General features: G+C 49.0%; 1 protein-coding gene and 2 non-coding genes across 15 annotated transcripts in view; 2 read left to right on the top strand and 1 right to left on the bottom strand.

Moving 5' to 3' along the window:
• Window positions 1–16,841, bottom strand: part of LOC118144980 (zinc finger FYVE domain-containing protein 1) — a 31,314-nt gene extending 14,473 nt beyond the window's left edge. For 10 of the 13 annotated variants that reach the window (XM_078335332.1, XM_078335323.1, XM_078335328.1 and 7 more), the window contains exon 1: window positions 16,752–16,841. The gene's annotated coding sequence lies outside the window, so the exon portion shown is untranslated. Of the gene's footprint in view, window positions 1–11,630; window positions 11,653–12,909; window positions 13,004–16,751 lie in introns of all 13 variants that reach the window. The other 3 variants (XM_078335324.1, XM_078335326.1, XM_078335327.1) reach the window with 2 other exon arrangements.
• TRNAR-GCG (transfer RNA arginine (anticodon GCG)) lies at window positions 3,061–3,129 on the top strand. The gene has a single exon. It is a non-coding gene; the product is annotated as a tRNA-Arg (tRNA).
• TRNAR-GCG (transfer RNA arginine (anticodon GCG)) lies at window positions 8,426–8,494 on the top strand. The gene has a single exon. It is a non-coding gene; the product is annotated as a tRNA-His (tRNA).
• Window positions 16,842–17,350: the final 509 nt, after the last annotated feature.

The following is a 17,350-nucleotide window of genomic DNA, read 5'->3' as shown; positions in this document are numbered from 1 at the left end:
AATCTCTTGAACTCATGATCCGCCCCCCTCGGCCTCCCAAAGTGCTGGGATTACCTGCGTGAGCCGCTGCACCTGGCCCTTTTTTGTATTTTTAGTAGAGATGGGGTTTCTCCATATTGGTCAGTCTGGTCTTGAACTCCAGACCTCAGGTGATCCTCCTGCCTCAGTCTCCAAAACTGCTCTGATTACAGGCCTGAGCCACAATACTTGGCCCGGTTCTTAAACATATTTAACCTATCTGCCCCAGTTACCTAAGGGTCTGATCTCTTCCCTCTCCCCCCAGACACCCTCAGGGCAGATTGCACTGTGCCCCCCTCAGCATTGTGGCTGACAGTCTTCTGTATTCCCTTCCCCACTTTCAGGATCATGGAGGTACAGGAAGGGATAGCGGGATAGTAGATTACATCCACATCTTTGGGCAAGGACAGATACCTCAACAGGAGAAATTGGGCAGGGACAGGCAAGTGCTGCCTCCATTTCCAGCCTCATCGTGGTTCTTGGGCCATAATGAGGGGAAGATGCCAAGGGACCACATCCTTCCAGGTTTTCTTCACACTCACGAGCAGATGGTGCCACGGTGCTCCCTAATACTTGTTAATAAGCACCTACTGTTCGTCAGACCCCCCGACTTTTTTTTTTTTGAGACATGGTCTCACTTTGTTCCCCAGCCTGGATTGCATGAATTGCAGTAGCACAATTTCTACTCACTGCAGTCTTGACCTCCTGGGCTTAAGCAATCCTCCCACCTCAGCCTCCTGATAAACTGGGCCAACAGATGTGCACCACTACACTAAGTTAATCGTTTATTTTTTGTAGAGGTGGGGTTTCCCTATGTTGCCCAGGCTGGTCTTAAACTCCTAGGCTCCAGTGATCTGGCCTCGGCTCTCGAAGTGCTGGCATTACAGATACGAGCCATTTGTGAGGCACATTTCACCCTCACACTAACCCCATGGCACAGCTGGGGAAACAAGTGTCTTGAGTTAAAGTGATTTGGCAAGAAAGGCTGAGCTGTAATTAAGATTCTGCTCTTCCCAGTCAGGCGTGGTGGCTCATGCCTGTAATCCCAACACTTGGGAAGGCTGAAGTGGGCGGATCACCAGAGGTCGAGAGTTTGAGACCAACCTGGCCAACATGGCGAAACCCCCGTCTCTACTAAAAATACAAAAATTAGCCAGGTGTGGTGGAGGGCACCTGTGATCTCAAGTACACAAGAAGCTGAGGCAGGAGGATCACTTGAACCTGGGAAGCAGAGGTTGCAGTGAGCTGAGATCGTACCACTGCACATTCCAGCCTGGGCAACAGAGCAAAGCTCCGTCTCAACAACAACAACAACAACAACAAAAAGATTCTATTCTTCCCAACTCTGAAGCCCCTGCTCCCCTCACGGCGGCATCCTGCACTTTTTCCAGGCCCAGGTTAACAACAACGGGGAAGAGGTGAGAGATTTTTCTAACAGGGTAAACCCTCCTCCCAGCCCAACTCCACCATCCTGGGCTGCTCTTCTAGTCACATGATCCTTTGCCCCATTTGACCCAGTTGATCTTGAGCTCATCCACTTTTTCCACATGGCTCAGAGGCAAGGGTGACATTTTTCTCATTTATTGTGGGAGAAAAGCAAGCTCTGCCAAGCCCAGAGTTTCTGGTCTCTCCTGTCCCAACACAAACCGTTCACAGTCTTCCTGCAATTATTCCTGGTGCTGGGTTTTATTTCTAGGAAGCCTTCTGTCCCTCAGCCTCACCAGCCCTTTGCTTTTCAGCCTAGAAGCTCAGGCCATTTGAGGATTGCATGTTCGGCTGTGGGCATGGGGAATGCAGTGACTACACCTGGTTGGCATCCCATACCACAGCCCGGGTAGTGGAGAGGCCAAGAAGTGGGCTGAATACAGGCTCAGGCCTCTCTCTCCTTGCCCCCAAAGGCATTCTCTCCAGCAGGTGACTGGGCCTGACCACTGCAGTGCTGGTCTGAAACCAGTCAGTGGGTTCAATGGGAGGGTCGGCTGCCGCCGGAACACCCCAGCCCTCTGTCGGAGCACGTCCGTCTTTGGCGAGGTCACCCACTTCTCTCTGTTCTAAGAGCATCTCTTCCCTTCATAGCCCTCAACCTGAATTTCTAAGACAGATGTTTAGATGAACTCTCAATGGTAGCTTACATTTTAAAAATGTATTTGTATCTCCAAGGGTGCTGTTTCCTCCCTGAGATTGGAGCAAGGAGCCAGCTCTACCCTCAGCTTCTGTTCCCCCTGGAGAGGAGGTGAGAAGAGGAAGGGCTTCTCAGGCCTCCGCCCTTGCACTCCATACCAACGAGTGCCAGGTTTGAAAGGAGAGGTTTCAGTTCCCCCCTGCCAGGGGGATACCAAGGAGCCACATTACTCAATCTCAGTAAAGCACTTCCCCAGTTATCAGCAGGGCCCCAGGTCAGCGCTGGCTATTTCCATCAAGTACAGAGCAAAGGCCAAGCTCCGTGGCTTACACCTGCAATCCTAGCACTTTGGGAGGCCGAGATGGGAGGATTGCTTGAGCTCAGCCTGATGGATCACTAGAGACCAGCCTGGGCAACACAAGGAAATCCCGTTTTTACAAGACACACACACACATACAGAAAAAGAGAGTGTGTGTGTCTCAGCCCAGGGTGAAGTGCAGTGGTGTGATCTCGCCTTACCGCAACCTCTGCTTCCTGGGGTTCAAGCAATTTTCCTGCCTCACTCCCTACTTGCTGGGATTACAGGTACCTGACACCACACACAGCTAATTTTTTTGTATTTTTAGTGGAGATGGGGTTTCACCACATTGGACAGGCTGGTCTCCAACTCCTGATCTCACCTCGGCCTTCCAAAGTGCTGGGATTATAGGCGTGAGCCACCATGTCCAGCCCAGGATGTCATTTTTCAAGTATTTCCTCTGTTTATTAGTGCCCAAGGGAAAAGCCAAAGCAGATAATAGATAATTAAGAAGGTGGGGCTTTATTAGAACACACAGGGTGTCAGAACTCTAGTGTGAATGGAATTTGATCTATTTAGTCATCATAAGTAGCCCAGAAAGGAGCTCCTGATAGGTGAAGGGGGTATAGCTCAGTGGAAGAGCATTTGACTGCGGATCAGAAGGTCCCTGGTTCAAATCCAGGTGAGGCCTTTGACTGCAGATCAAGAGGTCTCCGGTTCAAATCCGGGTGCCCCCTTCCCGGATGTTTTCTCACTGCCATTTATTTTTTATATTATTTATTTATTTTGAGACAGAGTATCGCTGTTGTTACCCAGACTGGAGTGCAATGGCGCGATCTTGCCTCACGGCGACCTCCGCCTCCTGGGTTCAGGCAATTCTCCCGCCTCAGCCTCCCGAGTAGCTGGGACTACAAGCACGCGCCACCAGGCCCAGCTAATTTTTCTATTTTTAGTAGAGACGGGTTTCACCATGTTGACCAGGATGGTCTCGATCTCTTGACCTCGTGATCTACCCGCCTCGGCCTCCTAAAGTGCTGGGATTATAGGCGTGAGCCACAGCACCCGGCCTCTCACTTCCATTTAAAAGGAAATGCTGTGATTCACAGTGTCACCACAAAAGATTAAGGAACTTTTAACGTTCCTCCCATGTTCCAGCTGACCACTAGGACAAAAAGCCCCTTTAGGACCTCCTTTGTCTTCAATTAAGACCAAGTCCTAGCCAGGCATGGTGGCTCATACCTGTAATCCAAGCACTTTGGGAGGGCAAAGCAGGGGATCCTCAGGTCAGCAGATCAAGACCATCCTGGCCAGCATGGTGAAACTCCAACTCTACTAAGAATACAAAAAAAAAAAAAAAAAATTAAATCTCTGAGGAAATTCTAAATCTGTTAGTCTGAGAGCTGTGAATGCAATTTGGCTATCAGGTATATGTCGGTGTATATATAAAAATGTTTCGCCGGGCACCGTGGCTCACGCCTGTAATCCCAGCACTTTGGGAGGCTGAGGCGAGCGGATCACAAGGTCAAGAGATCCAGACCATCATGGTCAACATGGTGAAACCCCATCTCTACTAAAAATACAAAAATTCACCGGGTGTGGTTGGTGCACTGTAATCCCAGCTACTTGGGAGGCTGTGGCAGGAGAACTGCTTGAACCCAGGAGGCGGAGGCTGCAGTGAGATGAGATCATGCCACTGTACTCAAGCCTGGGTGACAGAGACTCCAGGCACAATGGCTCATGCCTGTAATTCCAGCACTTTGGGAGGCCAAGGCAGGCAGACCACGAGGTGAAGAGATCGAGACCATCTGGCCAAGATAGTGAAATCCCATTTCTACTAAAATACAAAAATTAGCTAAGCGTGCTGGCGCCCACCTGTAGTTCCAACTACTCAGGAGGCTGAGGCAGGAGAATTGCTTGAACCTGGGAGGTGGAGCTTGCAGTGAGCCAAGATCGTGCCACTGTACTCCAGCCTGGCACCTGGTGACAGAACCAGACTGTCTCAAAGAAAGGCACAAACTCTTTGATGACATCCTTTGCCGTGGTCCTTCACCGCTACACAATTACAACCACTTTACAGGGTTTTCCCTCTGTCAGTTTTACTGTGGCCCATCCCTTCCCATAGTTTCTTGTCATCAACCTTAATTAGGGTGATCTGGTGTTCAGCACCAAGGGCCTTCACCAGCCACATAGGCAGGCTCATCGCAGTTGGGGGCAGCACACAAGGATGGGCCCAGTGCTTTTCTAAGATTTGACAGCTTCTTGAATTCCACGTGCCAAGCTATCGTGGATGAAGGTGGGCCTTCAGGACCTCTTGTAAAGCAGTATTAAGGTCCTTGACACCTCCAGCAGTCATGCTTTCCTGGGCCATGGCAGCAGGTTACGGGTGAAGCTGATTCTTGAACAAACCTGACCCTCTGCCTCCACGACTCGGTGGCGGTGGGGAAAGAGCAGAAGCTTGTTCTTGGTTAACAGTCACTGCACCTAAAATGTGCTCTAGGTTGCTTGAAAAGGGGTTAAACTTGGCCAAGAAGTTGATAAAGCATTTCGGCCAGTTTGCTTGTTACCAATGGTGTCATAAAGATTAATATATCACCGTGTCCAAGTATTTTTCTTTCTTGTAGACAAGGTCTCACTCTGTCGCCCAGGCTAGTGTACAGCGGCTGTGATCTTGGCTCACTGCAGCGGCAGCCTTTAACTCCCAGGCTCAAACAATCCTCCCACCTCAGCCTCCTGAGTAGCTGGGATTACAGGTGTGTAGTACCTCACCCGGCTTTTGCGGTTTGGGGGTTTCTGTTTAGGTACACATGGGGTTTTGCCATGTTGCTTAGGTTGGTCTAGAACTCACTTTGGCCTCCCAAAGCACTGGGATTACAGGTTTAAGCCACTGTGCGTGGCCTTGAAGAGTTTTCCATTTTGCCCTACTCCCCAGCTGACAATGGAAGGTAGTGAATGAGCAGGTGATTGTGACAGCAGCACTGAGCTGTGATAGACCCCTTGCTGACTAGCCCATTGTCTGCTTATAGCCTTCTAGAGATGACAATCAATGGCACAGACTGGTTATCAAAAATGCCCACAAATACTGGCCAGGTGCAGTGGCTCACGCCTGTAATCTCAGCGCTTTGGAAGGCCAGGGTGGGCAGATCACTAGAGGTCAGGCATTCAAGACCAACCTGGCCAACATGGTGAAACCCCATCTCTACTGAAAATAGAAAAATTAAAATACAACAAAAAGAGAGGACTTAGAAGTGCTCAGATTTTGCACAGTAACTAAAACATCCTATTCATGATAAGAATTACAGATTACGATTGTAGGTTCCATTCTCTCCCTAATGATGGTAGGTCTGAAGTAGAACATGCAAATATAGCTTCCAAATTAGCATTCAATCAAAAAAAAAAATTTTTTTCTTTTGAGATGGAGTTTCGCTGTTGTTACCCAGACTGGAGTGCAATGGCACCATCTTGGCTCACCGCACCTCCGCTTTCTGGGTTCAAGCAGTCCTCCTGCCTCAGCCTCCTGAGTAGCTGGGACTACAGGCATGCACCACCATGCCCAGCTAATTTTTGTATTTTTTAGTAGAGACAGGGTTTCACCTTGTTGACCAGAATGGTCTCGATCTCTTGACCTCGTGATCCACCCGCCTCGCCTCCCAAAGTGCTGGGGTTATAGGCATTAGCCACTGCGCCCGGCCCTAATCAAATTTTTTTTTAACAATTAGAAGCGTATTTTGTGGGAGCGAAGCGATCGCTGGGCTGCGCTTGGGTCTCTCGCTGCCTCGCTGTCCCTATCGGGCTTCCCAGCAGCGGCCTAGCATAAAAGTAAAAGATGTCTGAATATATTCGGGTAACCAAAGAGGAGAACGATGAATCCACTGAAATACCATCGGAAGGGGCTGGGCGCGGCGGCTCAAGCCTGGAATCCCAGCACTTTGGGAGGCCGAGGCGGGTGGCTCACGAGGTCAAGAGATGGAGACCATCCAGGTCAACATGGTGAAACCCCATCTCTAATAAGATACAAAAAATTAGCTGGGCATGGTGGCACGTGCCTGTAATCCCAGCTACTCAGGAGGCTGAGGCAGGAGAATTGCCTCAATCCAGGAGGCAGAGGTTGCGGTGAGCCGAGATCGCGCCATTGCACTCCAGCCTGGGTAACAAGAGTGAAACTCCATCTCGAAAAAGAAAGAAAGTAGTGCTTTAAACATTCTGCCATAGGAGTACTTCTGTCTACTTGCTTTCTCATTCAAGAATTCGTCATCACGCATTACAGGCCACGTCTTTGACGGTGGGTGTCCCATTTATATCCGCTACTCTTTATTTCATGGAGTCGTATCAATGCTATGAACGCAAGGCTGTGATATGGAACCAGAAGGCCGTTTGAACTTTTGAAACCTCGTGTGGGATTGATGGTGGTGCCGAGGCATGAAAGGCTAGTATGAGCGAGAAAAGGAGAGAGCGCGTGCAGAGACTTGGTGGTGCATAATGGATATTTTTTAACTTGGCGAGATGTGTCTCTCAATCCTGTGCTTTGGTGAGAGTGTGCAGAGAGCAATGATAGCAAATACTGTATGAATGTTTTTTGCATTCAAAGGACGTCCACATGTTGGAAGACTTAAGTGAGTTTTTGTTCTTAGATAACCCACATTAGTGAATGTGTTAAGTGAAACGATACTTGTACTCCCCCTACCCTTTGTCAACTGCTGTGAATGCTGTATGGTGTGCGTTCTCTTCTGTTACTGATATGTAAGTGTGGTAATGTGAACTGAAGCTGATGGATAGAGAACATGGACTGAGCTTGTGGTGTGCTTTGCAAGAGTACTTGGAAGTAGAGTTCACCAGTGAGCTCAGGTGTCTCAAGAAGGGTGGAAGTTCTAATGTCTGTTAGCTACCCATAAGAATGCTGTGTGCTGCAGTTCTGTGTCCTGTGCTTGAATGCTTTTTATAAGAGTTGTCAATGTTGGAAATTCTTAAATAAAACTGATTTAAATTAAAAACAAACAAACAAACAAACAAAAAATAATTAGAAGCTGTCGAGGAGCAGTGGCTCACGCCTATAACTGTAATCCCAGCACTTTGGGAGTCCAAGGCAGCAGATTGCTTGAGTCCAGGAGTTCAAGACCATTCTGGCCAAAATGGTGAAACCCCATCTCTACTAAAAATACAAAAAAATTTAGCTGGGCAGGGTGGCGTGTGCCTGTAATCCCAGCTACTCGGGAGGCTGAGGCAGGAGAATTGCCTGAACCCAGGAGGCGGAGGTAGCGGTGAGCCGAGATTGCATCATTGCATTCCGGCCTAGGTAACAAGAGCGAAACTCCGTCTCAACAAAAAAAAAAAAAAAAAAAAAAAAGGAAGCTTGGCTTGTGTTATAAGGCTGGATCAACTTGCTTAATCTTTGAGCCAGTGAGTCTTTTTTAGTGAAAGATAAAGTTGCTGTTAGTGACAAAGTGCTACTGCCCTTGGCCATGAGAACCTCGGAGCCAATGGAAATGATCAAAGCTAAGCTTCTGGACAACACTAGCAGCTACCTGGATTGTTAACTTTCCTCTTTCTTCTTTGAGACAGAGTCTTGCTCTGTCGCCAGGCTGGAGTGCACTGGTACAATCTTGGCTCACTGCAACCTCCACCTCTGGGGTTCAAGCGATTCTCTTACCTCAACTTCCATACATGCCAGCACACCCAGCTAATTTTTTTGTAGTTTTAGGGGAGATGGTGTTTCACCACATTGGGACAGGCTGGTCTCGAACTCCTGATCTCACCTCGGCCTCCCAAAGTGCTGGGATTACAGGCGTGAGCCACCATGTCCAGCCCAGGATGTCATTTTTCAAGTATTTCCTCTCAGTTTATTAGTGTCCAAGGGAAAAGCCAAAGCAGATGATAGATAATTAAGAAGGTGGGGCTTTAGAACACACAGCGTGTCAGAACTCTAGTGAGTGGAACTTGATCTATTGAGTCACCATAAGTAGCCCAGAAAGGAGCTCCTGATAGGTGAAGGGGGTATAGCTCAGTGGAAGAGCATTTGACTGTGGATCAGAAGGTCCCTGGTTCAAATCCAGGTGAGGCCTTTGACTGCAGATCAAGAGGTCTCCGGTTCAAATCCGGGTGCCCCCTTCCCGGATGTTTTCTCACTGCCATTTATTTTTTATATTATTTATTTATTTTGAGACAGAGTATCGCTGTTGTTACCCAGACTGGAGTGCAATGGCGCGATCTCACCTCACCGCGACCTCCGCCTCCTGGGTTCAGGCAATTCTCCCGCCTCAGCCTCCCGAGTAGCTGGGACTACAAGCACGCGCCACCAGGCCCAGCTAATTTTTCTATTTTTAGTAGAGACGGGTTTCACCATGTTGACCAGGATGGTCTCGATCTCTTGACCTCGTGATCCATCTGCCTCGGCCTCCCAAAGTGCTGGGATTATAGGCGTGAGCCACAGCGCACGGCCTCTCACTTCCATTTAAAAGGAAATGCTGTGACTCACAGTGTCACCACAAAAGATTAAGGAACTTTTAACGTTCCTCCCATGTTCCAGCTGACCACTAGGACAAAAAGCCCCTTTAGGACCTCCTTTGTCTTCAATTAAGACCAAGTCCTAGCCAGGCATGGTGGCTCATGCCTGTAATCCAAGCACTTTGGGAGGGCAAAGCAGGGGATCCTCAGGTCAGCAGATCAAGACCATCCTGGCCAGCATGGTGAAACTCCAACTCTACTAAGAATACAAAAAAAAAAAAAAAAATTAAATCTCTGAGGAAATTCTAAATCTGTTAGTCTGAGAGCTGTGAATGCAATTTGGCTATCAGGTATATGTCGGTGTATATATAAAAATGTTTCGCCGGGCACCGTGGCTCACGCCTGTAATCCCAGCACTTTGGGAGGCCGAGGCGAGCGGATCACAAGGTCAAGAGATCCAGACCATCATGGTCAACATGGTGAAACCCCATCTCTACTAAAAATACAAAAATTCACCGGGTGTGGTTGGTGCACTGTAATCCCAGCTACTTGGGAGGCTGTGGCAGGAGAACTGCTTGAACCCAGGAGGCGGAGGCTGCAGTGAGATGAGATCATGCCACTGTACTCAAGCCTGGGTGACAGAGACTCCAGGCACAATGGCTCATGCCTGTAATCCCAGCACTTTGGGAGGCCAAGGCAGGCAGACCACGAGGTGAAAAGATCGAGACCATCTGGCCAAGATAGTGAAATCCCATCTCTAGTAAAATACAAAAATTAGCTAAGCGTGCTGGCGCCCACCTGTAGTTCCAACTACTCAGGAGGCTGAGGCAGGAGAATTGCTTGAACCTGGGAGGTGGAGCTTGCAGTGAGCCAAGATCGTGCCACTGTACTCCAGCCTGGCACCTGGTGACAGAACCAGACTGTCTCAAAGAAAGGCACAAACTCTTTGATGACATCCTTTGCCGTGGTCCTTCACCGCTACACAATTACAACCACTTTACGGGGTTTTCCCTCTGTCAGTTTTACTGTGGCCCATCCCTTCCCATAGTTTCTTGTCATCAACCTTAATTAGGGTGATCTGGTGTTCAGCACCAAGGGCCTTCACCAGCCACATAGGCAGGCTCATCGCAGTTGGGGGCAGCACACAAGGATGGGCCCAGTGCTTGTCTAAGTTTTGACAGCTTCTTGAATTCCACGTGCCAAGCTATCGTGGATGAGGGTGGGCCTTTAGGACCTCTTGTAAAGCAGTATTAAGGTCCTTGACACCTCCAGCAGTCATGCTTTCCTGGGCCATGGCAGCAGGTTACGGGTGAAGCTGATTCTTGAACATACCTGAGCCTCTGCCTCCACTACTCAGTGGCGGCGGGGAAAGAGCAGAAGCTTGTCTTGGTTAACAGTCACTGCACCTAAAATATGGTCTAGGTTCCTTGAAAAAGGGTTAAACTTGGCCAAGAAGTTGAGAAAGCATTTCAACCAGTTTGCTTGTTACCAATAATGTCATAAAAATTAATATATCACCGTCTCCAAGTATTTTTCCTTTTTTTTGGACAAGGTCTCACTCTGTTGCCCAGGCTAGAGTACAGCGGGTGTGATCTTGGCTCACTGCAGTGGCAGCCTTTACCTCCCAGCCTCAAACAGTCCTCCCACCTCAGCCTCCTGAGTAGCTGGGATTACAGGTGTGTACCACCTCACCTGGCTTTTAAGGTTGAGTGGTTTCTTTTTATGTAGAGATGGGATTTTGCCATGTTGCTCCGGTTTGTCTAGAACTCACTTTGGCCTCCCAAAGCACTGGGATTACAGGTGTGAGCCAGTGTGCCTGGCCTTGAAGGGTTTCCATTTTGCCCTACTCCCCAGGTAACAATGAAAGAGAGCGAATGGGCAGGTGATTGTGACAGCAGCACTGAGCTGTGATAGACCCCTTGCTAACTAGCCCAGTGTCTGCCTGCTAGAGATGACGATCAATGGCACACACTTGTTACCAAAAATACCCACAAATACTGGCCAGGTGAGGTAACTCATGCCTGTTATCCCAGCGCTTTGGAAGGCCAGGGTGGGCAGATCACTAGAGGTCAGGATTCAAGACCAACCTGGCCAACATGGTGAAACCCCGTCTCTACTGAAAATACAGAAATTAAAATACAGAAAGAAAGAGAGCAGTTAGACGTGCTCATATTTTGTACAGTAACTAAAACATCCTATTCATGATAAGAATTACAGATTACGATTGTAGGTTCCATTGTCTCTCCCTAATAATGGTAGGCCGGAAGTACAAAATGCAAATATAGCTGCGACATTAGCATTCAATCAAGTTTTTTTTTTTTTTTTTTTTTTTGAGACGGAGTTTCACTGTTGTTACCCAGATTGGAGTGCAATGGCACCATCTCGGCTTACTGCAACCTCCACCTTCTGGGTTCAAGCAATGCTCCTGTCTCAGCCTTCCGAATAACTGGGACTGCAAGCATGCACCACCATGCCTAGCTAATGTTTGTAGTTTTTAGTAGAGACGGGGTTTCAACTTGTTGACCAGAATGGTCTCTATCTCTTGATCTTGTGATCCACCCACCTCAGCCTCCCAAAGTGAGCTGAGATCGTGCCACTGCACTCCAGCCTGGGTGACAGAGCCAGATTCCTTCTCTCAAAAAAAAAAACAAAAACAAAAATATAGGTCAATATGTGTTATGAAAATAGAGACGCAAAAACCCTCAACAAAATGCAGGCAAGCCAAATCCAGAGCATATAAAAAGGATTACATACCATAACCAAGTGGGATTTCTCTCTGAAATAGAAAGTTGGTTCAACATATGAAAAACCAACCAATGTAATACACCATATTAATAGACGTGGAAAACCTCACATGATTTTCTCAAATGATACACAGAAAAAGCACTGCACAAAACGCGACATCCTTTCACGATAAAAAAAATACTCAACTATCTAGAAACAGAAGGGGTCGTTTCCTCAACCTGATAAAAGGCCATCTACAAAATACCCACATCTAACATCATATTTACTGGCTAAAGACAAAGTTTTCCCTCTACGGCAAGAACAAGACAAAGATGTTGGTTCTCACTACTTCTATTCCATCACTGTAGTGGAAGTTTTAGACAGGCAACTACGCAAGACAAAGAAATAAAAGGCAAACAAACATGACCTTATACACAGAAAATCCTAAAGAATCCACCAAAAAGTTACTAGACCTAAAAAATGATTTCAGCAAGGTTGCAGGACACAAGATCAGTATAGAAAAACCAGTTGTATTTCTATACACTAGCAATGAACAGCCTGAATATTAAACAAAAATTACATTTACAATGGCTTCAAAAAGAATAAAGTACTCCTCTGGTCCTGCTCAGGCTCAGTTACTAAAGAAGAGAAAAAGTACTTAGGAATATATATATATATATATATATTTTTTGAGACAAGAGTCTTGCTCTGTCACCCAGGCTGGAGTGAACTGGCATGATCTTGGCTCACTGCAACCTCCACTCCCCCAGTTCAAGCAATTCTCCTGTCTCAGCCTCCCAAGTAGTTAGGACTACAGGCACCCCCACCGGGCCCGGCTGATTTTTGTATTTTTAGCAGAGATGGAGTTTCACCATATTGGTTAGTCTGGACTCAAACTCCTGACCTCAGGTGATCCACCTGCCTTGGCCTCCCAAAGTGCTGGGATTACAGGCGTGAGCCACTGCACCTGGTCAACTTAGGAATATATTTAACATAATAAATGTATGGTGTGTACACAGAAAACTATAAAACACTGTTGAAACAAATTACAGGTTTAATACCTGACAATCCCTGTCAAAATTTCAACTACCATTTTTTGGAGCACTGGATAAACAGATCCTAAATTCATATTATGCAAGGGAGTCAGAATATTCATAACCATCTTGAAAAGGAAGAGTTGGGAGGACTCACACCTCTCAATTTCAAAATGCCTGACAAAGCTACAGTAATCAAGACACTGTGTTACTAGCATATGGATAGAAATACAGATCAATGGAGTAGAACTGAGACCAGAAATAAATCCATGTACCTATTTATGGTCGATTGGTTTTCATCAAGGTGCCAAGACCATCCAATGGAAGAAAGAAGAGTCTTTTCAACTGCTGGGACATTTGAATATCAAACTGCAAAAGAATGAATTTGGATGCCTACCTTATACTATATGGAACAAAAACAAAGAAAAATAGATCTAGATCTAAAACTATAAAACTCTTTGAAGGAAACAGAGTATAAGTCATCATGATATTGATCAGGCAATGATTTCTCAAATATGACAACAAAAGCACACACACACAATACATACATACACACATACAAATTGGGCTTCATCGAAATCAAAAACTTCCATGCAACAAAAAACACTATTTAGGGCCGGACACGGCGTCGCGCCTGTAATCTCAGCACTTTGGGAAGCTGAGGCGGGCAGATCACTTGAGGACAGGAGATCGAGACCAGCCTGGCCAACATGGTGACAACCGTCTCTACTAAAAAGACAAAATTAGCTGGGGGTGGTGGTGGGCGCCTGTGGTCCCAGCTCTTCGGGAGGCTGAGGCAGGAGAATTACTTGAACTTGGGAGGCGGAGCCTACAGTGAGCCAAGATCGTGCCACTGCATTCCAGCCTGCTAGTGACAAGAGCAAAACTTCATTAAAAAAAAAAAAAAAAGTTACACAAATAGCCAATTGGCACATGAAAAGATACTAAACATCATTAGTCCCTAGGTTGATGCAAATCAAAGCCACAGCGGGATATCACTTTATTTAATTTTATTTACTTATTCCCTCCTATCCCCCATTTGGCTGGAGTGCAGTGGGGCGATTTCTGCTCATGGCAACCTCCATCTCCCGGGCTCAAGCCGTCCTCCTGCCTCAACCTTGGAGTAGCCGGGACTACAGGCACCCACCACCACACCCGGCTAATTTTAAAAATGCTTCTGTCGAGACAGTGTCTCGCTTTATTGCCCAGGTTGGTCTCGAATTTCTGGCTTCCAGTGATCCTCCCACCTTGGCGCAGTGTTGGGATGACAGGCGTCAGCCATTACGCGGGTGGCAGCCATTCTGAGGTTTAACACAGAGAGCCAGTATGCACCCAGCATCTGTGTATGCATTATACAGAATATGTGGACCACCCTCTATAAAGGTCCGTGCACGAGGTTGGCTTTCTCTCGCGGTCTAGCAGTTTTCCACAGAAAAGCGGCACTCATTTTTGCACAGTCTCCAAAATGCTGTTGGGATTGGGAGCCCGCAGCTTCCGGAATTACAGGCTCTTTCCCCGCCCCCAGTGCCCCATTCCAGGCCTGGTCTCAACAGGCCCAAGGCGCACGCCCAGAGAAGGATGGGGGTGGGAGGGGCACGCTACACCCAGTAGGGGGCAGCCCCAGGCTTCCACGCTGTCAGTGCTTCTGGGTCCCCTGGGTTTCACCAGTGTTGGGACCCCCCCATTCCCGCCGGCCAGCCCGGGAGCCGAGCGTGGAGGCTGGCCTCGCCTTCCCCCGGGAGGTAGGCCTGACAGCACAGGGGGACAGTCCAGCCTCAGCATGCCAAAGCTCAATGGGGAAGAGGATCCACCTCCCAACTGGGCTCTCCGGTTTGGGGGGTGTCGGAGCTGTTCTGGTTCCAGGCTGAGCCTTACCATCTCGTTTAGCACATGGTTAGGGGCCCTGGACTGGAGACCAATAACTGGGGCTCAGAGACTCTTGGGAGTCCCGGGGCCACGGGGTTGCTTCTCGGGGGGATAATGTTCCAGTGGTGATGGTTGCACTATCTTGCCGATAATAATAACCCCACAGGATTGAACACAGTTTATAAAGTGAATTTTAGGGTATGTGAACTATATTCATTAAAAAAGGATGTTTACTACACCATGCTGTAATAGATAGAATGAGGAATATCCTAGATAGCCAACAAGGGAATTCTCTAAGTGTCTGGCTCATATCTGTAATCCCAGCACTTTGGGAGGCCAAGGCGGGTCGATCACGAGGTCAAGAAATCGAAACCATCCTGGCCAAAATGGAGAAACCCCGACTCTACTAAAATACAAAAATTAGCTGGGCCTGGTCATGCGCGCGCCAGTAGTCCCAGCTACTCCGGAGGCTGAGGCAGGAAAATCGCTTGAGCCCAGGAGGCAGAGGTCACAGTAGCCGAGACACACCACTGTACTCAAGCCTGGCGACAGAGCAAGATTGTCCCAAAAAAAGAAAAAAAGAGTCTGTAGACTAGCGAGCTGTAGAGTGCAAAATATTAATGCCACTGGTTTGTAAAGCTGAATACAAAGTGGCTTCTACAGCTCGGGTGGTGGCTCACACCTCTAATCCCAGCACTTTGGGAGACTGAGGTGGGAGGATAGCCTGACCCCATGAGTTTGAGACCAGCCTGGGCAACATAGTGAGACCCTTGTCTCTACAAATAATTTTAAAAATTAGATAGGTGTGGTGGAGTGCGCCTGTATTCCCAGCAGTCCCAGCTACTCAGGAGGCAGAGGTGGGAGGATCACTTAAAGCCAGGAGATCCAGGCTGCAGTGAGCCATGGGCGGGCCACTGCACTCTGGCCTGGGCGAAAGGGCGGCCCTGTCTCTAAAATCCATTCGGTTAGGAGTTGTTTACTGTAAAACAACATTTTAAACAGCTGACTTAAAGAACAACAATGTCTTCTGGTAACCTTTAAGAAATACTTCAGGCAGCTGGCTTTGTACTAACGCCCAAATTGAGTTGTTGTCCCCTCCCCACCCCAGGGAGTATCCCTCTGTCTCCCAAGAGGGAGTAGAGTGGCGCTATGTCGACTCACTGCAACCTCTGCCTCCTGGGTTCAAGGGATTCTCCTCCTCAGCCTCTCGAGTACCTGGGATTACAAGTGCCCACCACCACACCTGGCCAGGATGGTCTCGATCTCCTGACCTCGTGATCCGCCTGCCTTGGTCTCCCAATGTGCTAGGATTACAGGCCCGAGCCACCGCACAGGACCTGAGTTGGTATTTTCATTCCTATTTTACAAATGAGGAAACCGAGGCTTAGAGGGCTAGGTATCCTATCCAGCATAAGTTAAATGGTGGAACAGGGATTTCCATCTCTGTTGGTAGGACCCCCAGGCCTGGTTACCCACAGGACACCACCTCAACTCTAATTTCTCTGGTTAAAACCAGAGTTTGGGACTTTGGAATTCTTTCCTCTAGAAACCTGTACCCTAAGTTTTCTTTACTTCTGGTTGCGCTGCTGGGGTCACAAGACAATGTCTGTTGAACACCATGGTGAAACGTGTCATGATTTCTGAAGTCCCCGGGAAGCCCGTGAGGCGTGGAAGAACTGGCTTTCTCGCTAACACACAACTCAGAGTGGAGGCGAGGGCCAAATGCAGGCCCCACCATTTGCTAGTTCGTGCGCTACCCCCACGGATAACCAAACTGCACCCCTTCCTGCGTCTGACAAGCACACACAGGGCTGGTGTTGGGAAAAGTTAGTGGCTGTGAAGCCGCCAGCACAGGGCCGGCCACTTCGTAAGCGTCGGCCACGCCTTAGCTGTTCACCGCCGTAGGGCTAGTAGCCCAGCCACCGCCAGGTGTCGGGTGAGGCCTTCGGCATCAGGGCTTAGAGAAACGCCGTCAGTGGCGACACTCGGGGTGCCCTCCCTGCGTGTTTACGGCTGCAGTATTGATCCGGCCGGAGGGCCCTGAGCGCCCCCGAACAGGCGGAGCGCGCCAACCCAGTTACCACCCAGGCCCGGTAGTGCTGCCGTTCCACGTGCTCGTCCCTCCTCGTTCCTCCCCGCCCCTTTCCCCGGCCTTCTTAAGCTGCGCGGGTCTCCCACCCCGAGCTCTGCAGCGGGAAAGCGGCAGCCCTCAAACCGACGCCAGTAGTCACCCCAGGCAGCACAGACTTACCTGTTCAGAGGGTTTCTTCCGGATCCCCCTCGACCTTTGCTCTGCAGGAGTTGGGCCCAAGTGTGCAAGGACCCGGAAAGACCAAGGTGTAGCGTCAGCCAGTTAGGTGGATCCGTCTTTGGTGTTGTAGTAGCCGATAGGGCTACAGAGGTCTTCCTTTTCTTCTCACTGGAAGGGGATTCTGTCTATCAACGTCAATAGGCGCCATCATACGGAGAAGGCGGGGATTAGGGCTTCGGCTCCTCCCAGGCCTGGCCTGTCAGGGCCGGATGCACGTGGAGGCGGGGCCGGGAGCGTTTAGGGGCGGGGATAGGCGCACGTGGGGGCGGGGCCGGGGACTGCTCCCTGAGCGCGAAACTGCAGGGAGTCCCTTTCCAGAGCGGCCGTATCCGGCTCTCTCTGCAGGCTGATCTGGCCCTGGAGAAGTCCTCTCGCTGTGGTGGAAAGAGCGAAGGAGTCTGAGGCGAGGGACAGAAGTAACGTGATGTTACGACAGGCGGTGATGTCTTCGGCAATGGCCTCAGGCGGCGGAGACAGCTGCCCTGGGTCTGCGGGGTTCAAGGTGTAGCGGAGCGATCCCTGACCGTGGAACTAAGAGT

Source organism: Callithrix jacchus, chromosome 8 (assembly GCF_049354715.1).
Source record: "Callithrix jacchus isolate 240 chromosome 8, calJac240_pri, whole genome shotgun sequence".
Taxonomy (NCBI): domain Eukaryota; kingdom Metazoa; phylum Chordata; class Mammalia; order Primates; family Cebidae; genus Callithrix; species Callithrix jacchus.
Note: the sequence above shows the minus strand (reverse complement) of the source record. Positions and strands in the feature narration are given on the sequence as shown.